This window comes from Kryptolebias marmoratus, linkage group LG2, assembly GCF_001649575.2.
Source record: "Kryptolebias marmoratus isolate JLee-2015 linkage group LG2, ASM164957v2, whole genome shotgun sequence".
NCBI classification, from domain to species: domain Eukaryota; kingdom Metazoa; phylum Chordata; class Actinopteri; order Cyprinodontiformes; family Rivulidae; genus Kryptolebias; species Kryptolebias marmoratus.
In genome coordinates this window covers 24788716-24802571 of record NC_051431.1, presented here as the reverse complement: position 1 = coordinate 24802571, position 13856 = coordinate 24788716, and the positions used below count along the sequence as shown (strand labels likewise).

The 13856-nt window shown below is 38.2% G+C and overlaps 1 protein-coding gene across 11 annotated transcripts in view; it reads left to right on the top strand.

Moving 5' to 3' along the window:
- pik3cb (phosphatidylinositol-4,5-bisphosphate 3-kinase, catalytic subunit beta) overlaps positions 1-13856 on the top strand; it is a 74788-nt gene that overhangs the window by 12265 nt on the left and 48667 nt on the right. For 4 of the 11 annotated variants that reach the window (XM_017422039.3, XM_017422037.3, XM_025007188.2 and 1 more), the window contains one exon: positions 5159-5236. The exons of 3 other annotated variants lie outside the window; for them this stretch is intronic. The gene's annotated coding sequence lies outside the window, so the exon portion shown is untranslated. Of the gene's footprint in view, positions 1-5158; positions 5252-5323; positions 5388-13856 lie in introns of all 11 variants that reach the window. 4 more of the 11 variants (XM_037981547.1, XM_025007187.2, XM_025007189.2 and 1 more) reach the window with 2 other exon arrangements.

The following is a 13856-nucleotide window of genomic DNA, read 5'->3' as shown; positions in this document are numbered from 1 at the left end:
TCAATGGCAGGTCTTATTTATTTACTTGAAAAGTTAAACTGGTCAGTTATTCATCTGATTGATGAATTAAATAAAAATAAGGTGTTTCTTATTTATTATTGCGGAACTGACACCTAGTCCTCTGAGTAAAATGACGTATCGACCTGAAGAGAAGAACACATGAACATCTGGACCTTTTTGTTTTTAAACTGAAAATGTTGATTAGTAGCATTAGGGTTTCAAAACATCTGTCAGAGATTTTCCATTGAATGATGCAGATATTTTTAGATGGTATTTTTATCCAAAGTCTAACATCAGGCTCCCCCGCAAAAATAACGCCATTGACGTTACTCTCTATGAACCCTTGCAGAGCTGAGTTTGGCCTCCAGCAAAAAACGTCATCTCTTACCCGCTCCATAGTGAACCCTCTGTGTGTCCTTCCTTGATTCAGAAGTTTTCCTAAAATCTCTGTGACCCTCCGTCACACATTCTCAGCGGATCATGTGATGCTTCTGAGCTGAAGTAAGTTGAGGAGTTAAACATTAACCGTCTCTGGCCGGAGATTGTATCATTGTTAAACAGCACTCTTCTTGGAATTGGTCACCCTGTGCGTCGCTCTGCTGTAGGCGTGCGAAGGAAACACAAATTATTTCCACAGCTATTTTCCGGGTAAACCTTCCTTCCCTCTACAAATTTGTCCTGATAGAAACACATTCTTGTGCTCGTACAGAAACCCTCTTTGACTGTAACACTTTTCCCTGCAGTTATTGTTTTCAACCTCTCTGTGTTACACCCTGATAAACAAGATAGAGCATCGTAACCACTGGGGGGAAAAACAGGAAGTTATCTGGTCTCAGTCTGTGTGTATTGCATGTCGTAAACTTGTATGTTTTTGCTCATAGTATATTTGTTTTCCATGTCTCTCAGTGACGTCTTGGTTTAAGTAAAGGCAGCTCTTTGAAGCAGACATGATGGAGGCTTGAAACTGCCTCAGGCTCACTTCATTACACTACACAAACACACACACACACATACACCTACAGACACACACTGTAGCATTAATTTTGTATTTGCAAACGTGGATATTGTGCTCCTACTAATCTGTATCAATTCTTTAAACTCAGAGTTTTAAAAGATCGTCATATCTTGCACTTGCCACATTTTTTAAACTTAAAGTCTTAAGTTAAACTTTTATAAGGCTGGTTTTAATGATAATAATGACCATTAAGTGAAGTTGGCTTTCTTTTTTGCTTGTAATAGTAATGTGACACTAAATAATAACGGCGATTGGTTTAATCATCAAGATCTCCCTACAAGTCAAACATCCTGTTAATGTTGACTCTTGTTTTTAGAGATTTAAATCTTTATTTGACTGTTTTTTTTAATTTGGGGTTTGTTTTAAACCATTTTATTAGTGCTGACTGCAACAGTTATGGCTTTGCTTGGCTTTTTCTTTTTTACTTAGCCGCACAAATGATTCTTTTTAGTCTTTCTCCACTGTCAGCCCTAACTTTATTGTAGAAGAAGAGTGCTGTTCAGAGGGGGATGAAGAAAATTATTATGAAGGTATCAGTTGTGGACATGGTCTTGTGAGAAGTTTGAGGGGAGCGATATATCATTATTGCAATAGACTATTTATGCTTAAATAAATGAGGCTTATTATATTCCAAATGCTAAACATTCCCGCTTTGTTTATATTTAGCCAATCAGATGGATTCTCATTGCCCTCCTCACACCAGATTCAGATGATAGTAACTGCAGTGATAAAGCACACAGTGTTGTATATGTTCTGATGTCTAAAGAGAAAGAGAAGCGAGCAAAGTCAGGGTTTCTCAAGTATGATATTAATATCGCAATATCAAAGAAGTGAAAACCGAAAGAGACCAAGCATGTTTAGAACAACTAAAGAAGGCAAACACAATAAAATGTTGGTGCAGCCTTTATCCAATGAAAATTGCTGAAAAAACAAAACAAAAAAATTCTTTGAAGCGACTCCCAAGTTATCTCATTTTTTCTATATGTAACGCAGCCTGTTGATACAGATGAAACACTGGATTGTGGGTGGATGGTATTTGATATTGTTGCTGTTTTCACCTTGACCTCTAGATTAGGTTTGGGCAAGTTTCTGGTTTTAAGGTATAGTGCGGTGTTAAAAAGTCAGGTTTCAAAACCACAACATTTTTTTTGTCTTTCCTTTTCTGTGGTTTAAGTTTCTTTTATTGCAGTGGCAGAGGTGGTGCAGTGCTTTCTCTGGTCGTAAATAGTGCTAAGTCCCCACCCCCGCCCCACCTCTTACTTTGAGCTGTCACTCAGCTGTGTACGGTGGCCAAAAAGGGGAGTTCCCCATAACTTTCCCCCTTGTTAAAAAAAAGAGAAGTCAGCTGGCTTATCAGGTAGCAAATCCACAGGTGGTCATAGCTTGAGAAGTGCTACTCGTTGCCCTTTTTAACATAAAGCTGTTTGCAAGAAGCCACAAAAGTTAGCATGTGTATCAGTGGCAGCTGGTGGTGATATTTGTAGGGTGGGCTAACAGATATATAATGAAACACTGCAGTTTGGATTCAAACAACAGAAGCATCCAATTTGAAATTAAGAAAACCTGCTATAAATTGATTTTGTCCTTTTTTAGCACAAGACAACCATAAAACAAACCACCACCAAAAACCAAGCTTACCCAGAACCTCTGTCAGTTGTCCAAAACTTAATTCCCCTGCTTTAAGAGTTTGAACTGTAATTATTTCAGATTATTTTTTCCAGTCAACCAGCTTTGCATAACACTGCACCACACTCCTTAACGCAATTACTAATCACTCTCATAAAATCAAATCAAAGTGCATTTTTCTTTGTAAATGAAGCCTACCTTATTTAAAGAGAAGCTCACTCAAACAAATTTTCTGGGATGCAAATAGGTTTATAACAACCTTGTTAAAGATTTGTTAGCTACATCTGCTGTTAGCCAGTCCTTTTGCTGAAACCAGGTCACAGAAAAACTTTGGTTTTGACACTTTTTCTTTTTTTAATATCCTTTGGTCTACCCACCTTCAACCTCTTCACTTCCGGTATTTCCCCCAAAGACATTAAGGAACACGGGTGAGAAATTAAATAAAATAATAAATAAATAAAAACAATCCCCCTCGTTTATGTTTATCTTGCTCGCCATAGTAACTACGTCAGTTTACACCCATATACACTCGCGCTTGAGGCCCATTATTGTACATCCACCCTCATTGGCTGAAGCCTGAGGCCTTGGGCTGACCCTGGGCTGAACTAAATTAGCCCAAATGAGCAGCAAACTGAGGGGGCGGGACAAGACGTCTGTCAATCATTCTGTACCATGAAATTTCATTAAATGAACAGGGCTGTGAAAAGTTAGCCCTTTGGAAAGACTCTGGGATTTCATTGAGACTGTTTGGCACAAGTTTTGTTGTAAATTTCACAAAATGTGATACAATATTTTTAATTTGTGTTTATTAGGTATTTTAACATTTTTATTGTAAACACCATGGAGAGCCTAGCCTGACTAGCCCACTTATACCAGCCGTCCCTGATGAGTATGTGTGTGAATAAAACAGCCTGCTGAAAGCTCGCTAACAAGCTAATTTACACACTAACATCAGCTCCTAAAAAAGCAAAGCAGCAGAGAAGCAATTCACGTTTCCTTTAAATCTACCTGGAGTTTATTCTGTATCTTTGTTTAGGTAGTCCATCTTTGTTAAAACATTGGTTTAAAAAAAAAACATCCTCCTGGTTCTTTGGTGTTTCAGCAAACACTGATTTTAAATGTAATCTAAATATTAGGAATCAAATTATACTTTCAAACTTGATCTTTAAAATATCAGCAGTTATCAACAGAATGAAGTAAATGTCATGACTTCATGAAATCTCTCAATTTTAAACAGGGCGATTGTCAACACATTTACTGCTTTTCTGATCTATCCAGATAAAGTTCAAATGACTATAAATTATAATATGTATATATCATCGTTTGAAGGCAAATGCACGCGCAGATTGACCAAGCATTGTCTATTGTTTTTCATCCTGCTGCTGTAATTTTCTTTTTTATGATGTCAGATGCGGATGACTGAGCTCTTGATAACTTCTAGAAATTGAATTTGCTTTACCTGATTTAAACATCACAGTTGCCAGGAAGACGTTCTGAGAAGTAAGAGATCCATAAAGATGTATTTCTGGAGTTACAAGCAGGGGGAGGGAAAAGAGAGTGGACACATGGCAATATATAATGAATAAATGAGAAAAGTATACGAAGGTAAGACAGAGAGAAGTGAGCTTAATCACATCACCTGGATTTTAGCATACATATAAAGTTCAGTCTGCAGGCTGCTAAAGGGTAACCAAACTCAGACAATGCAGGTTTTTTTTAATGGCATTCCAGCCTGTTCATACTCTGACCTGAATATAATGAGCTTCTCTTCTTGCATGTCAAAACTTTGTCTGTACACTAAATCATGGAGTCGTCCTGCGATGGCAGCGTTCTCAGATTTCTCAGATCTTGACTTTCAGTTCTTCACTGCGTTGGTTGGAGTCTGTCAGATTTTCAGCCTCATACTGCTAAAGAAATATAACACTTGTTTTTTTTTTAGATTTGACTCAACCTTTCCTCTCAGTTTTAATTCTTTAGGTTAAAGCCATTTTTATTGTTAAACATCATGGTTCCACTGACCAAAGATAACTTTTTTTTTTGCAAGCTTTGAGGTGATGTATGTCAGCTAAACTCAGTGGTTGTTGCATACAAAAATAGTTTGCTTAAGAAATCTCTGGATGATTAAGCTTTTTATTTTTTTCTGATATTTAGTTTTTTTTAGTTGCTGTGTTTCCTTTGAGTTGAATGATTATGTGTCCCTGAAGGAGGAGTTTGGGAGGAGTAAGTAGTCAGAAACTGGGGTCTGAGCATGTTTTGTTGCCTTATCACTTATCTTGGTCCAGCTGAGGCTACTGGCCTAATCAGGTGTGCATATTTGTGTTCAGTGCATACTTTCTCACAGCCAGAACTTGTTTTGTTCTGTTTATTTTTTCAATATCCCCATTTTTTTCCAATGGTAACATGGAATGTTGTATTTTCTTGAACATTTCTGCCTTTTTTTTATATAGCTTGGACATATAGCTTGGGATTTCCTCTCTTTGCCAAACCTTTGATTTGGTTTGTAACCTTGTCCATCAGATGCAGTGTCCCAGAATTCTTCCAGATGACCCCAGAGAGGAGCAGAAGCACATGAAATAGGACTTCAGAAAACAGCAGGTAAAACCTCTGCCTGTAAGTGAGCCTGCTTGATCTTGTAGTTATCTTGACCTATTTTGTGTGTGTGTATGTGTTACCGGGTGAAAGACTGGGTGGAGTAATTGGGCACTGCCTTACCTGCAATCTGAATGAAGAGTCCTCGTCCTGACAGGTGGGGAATTTGTGGAAGTCAGCTTCATGTTAAAGTGTTTCACCGTCACAGCAAACACTAATTACATCTGTTTTCCTGTGTTGTTTCCTCCTCATTTACCTAATCGCTGCCAAACCTCTCTGAACATCAGACGTACTAACTTCCTTGTTGGGTTTCATGTTTCCGCATCACTAGAACTTAGTCATTTGTGACAATCAACATTCTCTCTTGGCACAGATGTTGCTAAACTCAGTCAAACTTTAAACTTATTAAAGTTTATAAAGCTGAGTAGTGAAGGTAAACCATTTCACATTTTTTCCTATCACAGTGTCTGTATTTAATTAACTGCACAAAGTATGTCAATTATTAACTTATTGATAACTGACTACTGATCATCACCTCCAAGTTTGAAGCCATGGTTCTCAGCTGGAAAAGGGTGGGATGCCAACTCCCAGTTGGGAATGAGCTACTGCTCCATGTGGAGGAGATCAAGAATCTCAGGGTTTTGTTTGTAAGTGGGAGATTGATGGAAGGATTGAGACAGTCTGCAGTGATCATAACTTACTATTAAATTTACATTCCATCCCTCATCTATGGTCATGAACTGCAGATAATGACCAGTGAGTAATGAACAAAAGAATGAGGTTACGAATACAAGCAGCTGAAAGAGCTTCCTCTGCAGAGTGGCTGGACTCACCCTTACAGATAGAGTGAGGAGTTTGGCTTTTTTTTTGGGAGTAGCTGCTCCTTAGCATCTAAAGGAACCAGTTCAGGTAGTTTTGGTCATCTGATTAGGTGTCCTCTGGATGCCTTGCAAGGGAGGTGTTTTAGACATGTCCCACTATGAGAAGACCTCAGGCTAGACTCAGGACTCGCAAAAGAGGCTAGAGCCTTGCCCATACGGAAACACAGTTTTTCTAAAATTATCTTTTTATTTTGACGTTTCTAAAAAAACATACCCTGGTAAACATGTCTGCGTGTCTAGAAATGTCTTCATCCACACAGAAACACAAAAACAAAATGACCCAAGGCACTGAAGTAGCTATGCCGGGCCGGTATTTGGTGCTGTAACTCTACCATGAAAAAAAGCAGGAAGCAAGGTGAGGAACATGTGCGTAAGGCTCACACACTGGGTTCAAAATGAAAACCCAAGAAGAAGAGAACACCCTCAGGTCATTGGTTAGATTACAGGTGGGGCTATAACAGCGTAGTTTTCCAAAGGTTTTGGTTTGGCTGTCAACACAAAAAAAAACAAGGGTGGCAATTCAAGATATTTTTTTTCCACCTTGGAACATGTTTGCTTAAAGATTTAGGGGCTACTAAAATGCTGCTTCCATGAGGACTCAAGAAAGAAACGAATAAAAAACTTTTATGTATTCAAAACCACCACTCCCATGTGGATGCCCCCCTATATCTCAGAGCTTGCCTGGCCTTGGAGTCTCTCCAGATAAACTGGAAGAGATATTAGGGAAGAGGGAGGTCTGGTGATGTCAAATTAAGCCCTTGCCTCTGTCCTTATCTCAGATGTGTATTAAATGAAATATTTAAAGAAAGTATGCTGTTATCTTGACATTTGTCGGCCAGTTGATCAACATAATTACCAGATTCATCAATTTTACCAACGTTTGTGTCAGATGAGGCCTACATATCTTGGCATATGAGCCGATAAACTCCAGAACTGCCTCACTGTTCGTGTTTCTGCTGCAGGTGTTTTGCAGAGTAAACATTTTGTTAACTTTCTGACTCTTTATATGTTGTGTTTCAACAGCAGCTTTGACACCTGTCAGCATGATAACCACATTTCATGCTCTCAGTCAGTGCAGGTGGCCAATAACCAGTAATAATCAGTACACACGCCTCCCACCTGTGTGCTGTTTTTCTGACATCCCCCCCACAAGCCTCCCCCCTTCACTCCTACTCAGATGTGGAAAAATAGCTTGATCCAATTATTCATGCTACTCTGTCTCCTGCCACTGATCTTCCATCCAGCACTGCATATTACTGTCACAGAGAGACAGGAATGTAAGTGACCACACAAAACCATCACATAGCCCAACAATATAACAAAAACTAAATGAAGGCCATGTTTTTTTTCCTTCTTTCCTACAGAAATGACCTTGGGTGCTCTTTACCTTGCTTACATTAACTCTAAGCGGTCATAACCCTTTCACTAACACAATCTTAGGAAACCCTGCCCCTGAGCTTGTTTGTTAGTTAGCATTATCTTTATAGCACTGACCTCACTACTTGAGGTATTACTTAAAATTAGACAGTTTGTGTGTGTGCGTGTGTTTTTTAATCTAGACAATAGAATAAGCACTGCTGCAGTTAACTAATGACAGATGGAAAGTAATAAAAAGACTGTGTCATAGTCCCTGTCCAGGGAAAAAAGACATAGACTTTACTCCAAAATACAAATAATGCAGCATTCAGATTCTTGTGGGTAACATTAGTTTGTGTGTTGAATTATTAGTTGAACATAAAGTGGCAGAGCGGTGTACTTTCAGTTGAGGTGCCAAAACAGATGGATGGATGTGAAACTCCGAGATGGACATCACTGTGTTTGTTACCACAGTTCAGAACATCCCAGTCACCTCTACAGCAAAATGATGGCCAGGGCTTAAAAACGTCCTCCATTTCCAGGTTTCTGTGTGTGTGTTTGTCATTCTTTACCAATGTGTGGTCCTTTGTTTACGCAGGAGATAAATGGTAGCTTGGCAAGATGCTGGAATACCAGTGCTGAAGAACCAGCAGTGTGTGTGTGTGTGTTTGTGGGAGTCATCTCTGCTATATTCACCCATGCTCAGTGTTATTTTTGTCAGTTTGTCTTCATTCTTTCCACCAACTGAATCAGAGGCTCTGATTCTCTGGAGGCTGTTTGTGACAGGCTGGGGTTTTCTGTACTTCTAAACTTCCCGTTTATTAAACAGTGTTGTAGATGATTGTCTTTCTCGCTAAACAACCTCTTACTGTAATGTTTGATGGCTAAAGTTCTTATAGGTCGGAGTTCATTTTGTTGTGATTGTAAGTGGTAATGCCTCTTAGTTGTTCAAAATGTTCATTTCAGATCTTACATCTCACCTCTCAACATTGCACTAAAGTACTTTTTGTTGCAAGTGTGGGCCATGGGAGAGCTGCAGGGGGGAGGAAACATTAAATGAGAACCCTGTGTGAAGGAAAATCAGCAGCTACATTCAAACCCCACTAGATGGTTAGTTATTGTAGCTTTGCTTGGTAATTTCTCAAGAATATTAACTCGGGCTGCACTTTCAACAGCAGCAACTGTGACTAACAGGAAACTTTGATACACTTAGCACATGATGAACATTATACTCCCCAAGGTCAAATTTGAACTTAAACACAGGATTCTCAGGGCGTTATGAAATCTGTTGTCATTTTTTCCATTGTTTTTTTTTTAATTTTTAATAATCTGTTTCTTATGATGAAACCACACTTTTCTACCTAACAAGTATCAAATCATATGGCACATTCATAAAATGTAAACAATACAATAAGAAAATATTTCAGTTTTAATGAATACAAACAAGTTTCAACAATTAAAAGCCTAGAAGACCTTAGTTTAAAACTGACAGAGTTTTAAACCAAGATCATCTTATGACAAGAGTTTTGCCAGTCTTGGTCCTTGAACATTATATCCAATCTCAAGCAATATCGTGAGACTTGTGTTGTGAATGGCCCTCAGCTACGACCACATCAAATTTTAGCTTAGTATCTGTAAAGCTGGCTGAGTTATAGCCATGTTTTTATTGGCTAATGATGATTGTGGTGGCTCCAAAAGTTAATCACTTGCAGAGGAACATTCAGTGATTATTTCCTGAAAGTTAGATTTTAAATCAATCTTGTGGTACGTGAGATGTTTTGCTAACAGGGTTGACTGCATATAGTTGATGACCAAATTTTAAATGACAATCAGGACGCTGCAGCCTCTTGCGTCTCTTTTGCACCCTAACGATCAGACGTTCTGCAGCCTTCAGAGCAGTTTCAGCACAGGGTTAACTGGTTTTGACAGGAGCTGCTGTTTCGCGTTTTGGCAACGCTTCACTTAAATCAGGTTTAGCTTTGTTAATGTTTTCGAGAAGAATATCTAATTCTGCACGTCTTCAAAACTCTTTACAAAGCTACGTCTCGCTTTGGCGTCACTGAGTGACATAGAAATTTGCTAAAAGAAGAGGTAAGGATTAGTGTGCTTCTTTTCTACTTTTGATAAGAATATAATTGTTTGTATTGTCACACAGTTAATTTTCAGTTCCAGTTAATCATAGTCGACAAATCTTACAGAAAAGTTGTTCAGAATGATTTGGATGTTGTTCTGCTTTAAACTTTGTGCTTAGCATTAAATGTTGTAGTTTGTTTATGCTTGTAGTAAACCTCCTTGCCTCTGCTTTCTGTAACATGTTGAGGAGACCTGAGCCCCCAGGGTTCCCCCCTAGATGTCACATCACACAGACTGCAGTATCTCATTCATTGTGACAGGGATCGTAAAGTGCAAAAAATACTTAATTGTTCAGGAAAGCCCAGATTTGTTAAATTACATCAAGATATTAACAAATTTTGCAACATTTTGTGTTTCATTTATTCAATTTTAAATGTTTAGTTCTGCAATTCCATCATAAGGCAGCTGATTCATTTTTATTTATTTTTTGCTAGAGCTTCCAAAAAAAAAAAATACTATCTCACTGCGAGTTATTGCCAGTTACTGGCATTTGTCTTCAGCCATTTGTGGTGGAAATGCAGCTGAAATAAACCCACCAATTTATCAGTGCAGACATACAAATGCTGATGTGGTCGGCACCATTCAGTCGTAATGTTGGTGTCAGTCCCATAACAGCTTTTATTTCTTCTCATTCTGATAGTTGTGTTAATGTTTTAATTTTGGGGCTAAAACATTGCAGAATCTTACGTTTTCAACATTTTTAAAGCAATATTAATTATTAGTCATACAAAGAGGACTAAGAATAATTATATAAGAATAATAACTGAATTTATATATATATTTTTTAAACCTGAGTTCAGTTTCACCAGCCACTCCCAGACCTGTAGAATCAAGAAATCACTTAATCGAGCCATTATCCACAAATGGAGAAACCATGGATGAGTGGTGAACCTTCCCAGGAGTAGCCAGCTGATCAAAAGGACTCCAGGAACACATTGACGACTCATCCAGAGAGAGACAAAGGACTTATCAGGTTTAGGAGGCATTTACTTTTTCACATAAGGCCAGGTTGGTTTGGATAGTTCTTTTTTTTTTTATAAATTAAATCTTTTGAAAAAATGCATTTTGTATTTTCTTAGGTTATCTTTCTCTGATATTAACATGTACTTACTGATCTAAAATGTGTAAGCAAAAACAGAAAATACAAAATGAATATGTAAGGGTGCAAATACTTTTTGCAGCACTATACCATTTTTTTCCAGAATCCATTTTATAGTTAGATGACGTTTTGGAGTTTGAATGGCTCAATGGACAAAACAGTCAATTTGGGCATATTTTTTACAAAACTGTTTTAATTCATTCATTTAGAAAGTTATATCTAAATTAAGAACAAAAACAAGAAAACAAATATGATCGCATATGATTGATGTGACAAGCTTCATGAACATTTGAGCTTTGGAAATGGTGACAGATGTAAAAAGATATTTATTTATATACAAATGCTAGACGTGGTCATAATAGATGTTAGCTTGGTGCTAAATGGAAAATTATTGACCCAAAGTGGAAAACCCATGTTTGTAACATGTTCAGATTCCAGTGGTAGCTGTTTATTGTTTCCTCTTTGGCACAGCTTCTAATCATATAAAGTCTGTTTTGTCCTCAGTGGAACAAAGAATAATCCTTGTTGTTACCCTGATGGAGCAGCTGTTTGTGTACAATCCAACATCAAAACAGGAACAACTATCTGCACCACCTCCAGACATTTTGTATTATTATTCTCATCTCTGATCTCTGGATGTTCAGAAAGCTGGAGATGAATCATCCAGTTATTCAAATGTTCTTTAAAAAAAAAAAAAGACAAAACAAGGAAGTATCTAATTCTATCCGAGCAGAAATAGATCCTTAGGCCTTTCTTTGTGATGTCAAATGTCTTTATGGAAGATGAGTATTTATTTTTCCTTTTTAAAAAAAAAAATAAAAGGAAAAGGAATCCTTGTAGATTTGATTTCTTGTCAAAAGACAAAAAGAAGTTTTGGAACTATGCATTTCATTTCCTTCTCTTGTCTTTCACAGAAACAGTTTGCCAGGGCAGACTTTGCATATTTGTGTGGTGTTTTTTTATTCCTGCGGGGCTTGACCTTCCCTGTGGTGAGAGTTTATGTCAGAGCTTGCTTTGAATAATACTGTGTGATTGTGATAAGAGTTTGCATTCTCTGTAGTTCTTCGGTAACTGTATGGTAAACACCAGCGGTGTTTGCTTCCGTGCCTGAAGCGAGTGTACGTACTTCAGTATTGAATTCCGTGTGTTTGTTGGTGTAATAAAGCGGCTTATTTCCGTGCCGTCTGCTGAGGGACTTGCACTGCGCGGCGACTATGCAGGTATGTGGAAGCCTCCGAAGGTGCCGCTGAGCCACCTGGAGCTACAGATTCCACAAAGCAAAACACGAGCAGCCCCGTGTGACCTCCCTGCTCCCTCCCAGCCGCTGTGTTTTTTTGCTCCTCAGTGGGTCTGTGGGGCCAAGCTGGCAGTGCAAGGGCAACACAAGGGCAGTGTTTGTGCAGGGCATGGGACTGGCCTTGGTGGCACGCACATACAAACACACACACACTTGCCAAAAAACAGAGGCTTATTGTGAACACACAGTTCACTTGGGTCCACCCTTCAGTCCCAGTTTATACTTCCATTTCTTTCTTGTGCCTTCCTGTCACATAATGTCTTTTTTCTGACACTTCTGCTTCAGTTTTTTTTCTTTATTCTTTACTCTTCAATATGTTTATCATCCTCCAACTCTTCCCAGTGACAGACTCCTCCGATGGTCTTGAATCATCTATTCTTCTTCGCCTCATCTCTGAAGGAGGTGTGAAAAAGCTGAAGTCACTGAGTGGTTTATGTTGACGATACACATTGCATGCGACTCGTGCTTTGTTGAACATCTGACTTGCACATCTGATTTGCTCAAAACATTTATGTACCTGTGGTGTTAAATTGCTCTTGAATGATCAGTTTTATGATAATGCCCGTCTGTGCTGACCATTGTACGGCAACTTGTAAGATTTTAGATTTCACAAACAAGGGTATGTTGCATTCAGCTCTCCATTTGTAGTCTCAGGACTTTCTGAGATGCAATGAACACTGACTGAATCACAGTATTGGACGATAAAAGTGGATTTTACTATGAAACACAGAATTTGGATTTTTCTAAACAATTAACGTGATTTTCTGCATTTTACAGTGATGTTCACAATATGGGTAGGATTTATTAGAAACCTATGATTCAATCCGATTAAAGGGCTGCAGTGCTTTTATAGAACAGCTATTGATGCGTTTTAATTATCTTGAGACCTAAATGACGATGGCTTTAAAATATCCATTTCAAACAAATAATACATCTGGAGTCAGCCAATCGCTAATGATTAATGTATTTGTCCAATTGTCCAACTGTTGTTTGGCCCAAATAGCTTCCTGAGTTGAAAACTTTTAGACATTTTGATACTCACCAATGTAAGCTTTTAAAACAAGGGTGTCCAAGTGCAGCCCACGGACCATTTGAGTGATTTTGTGCGGCCAACGATTGCAGTTTAAGAAAGGTATCATTTTGGCCCGCAGGCTTAAGAGGTTGATGCAGACGAACACCTGTTGCAAATTTTAAGGGTGATATTTTTATAACGTTTAGGTTTAACAGAATACTGTATGAAAGTCTTTTTAAAATGTGCACTATTAAGTACAGTAAAAGTTTTTTTTTTTGTCTTTAATTAATCATGTTATCATGTTTATTATTTTTTTCCAATTTCATGGTTAAAAAGGAACAAACCTTGACCGATTTTTACCAGAAAGTAGACTTCTGGGTAACCATTCATGAACCTCGGCTAAATATAGAAGAGTTTTTGAAGAAGAAAAAAATGCTGTTGATTTATTCACTGATACAGAGGGGAATATGGTGTGGGCATAATTTACATACATAAAAATGTTTACATACAAACACTCTTATTAGTGTCCTTTCAAACCTAACCTATGACTCACTTTTAGCAGCTGCCAGCTGCAAAAGTGCAGCAACCACCCTTTTAGGACGGGTCATCCGTGGTCATGAGGGTCCAGAGGACTTTGGAAAAGCTCTCAGGTTGGATTCAAACTGCAAGCCAATGAAATTTTCTCTGTACGGGTTTACTGCCAGGCCACACAACCCTGTTTTAGCAACTGTTTTTGAAGAACAGTGACTCATATTATGCTTTTATTCCTGATAACACACTAAAATGTACTTTCCAAGCTCAGAAAAACAAACAAAAAAATAGACCCAACAGATCACAGGAATTTAATG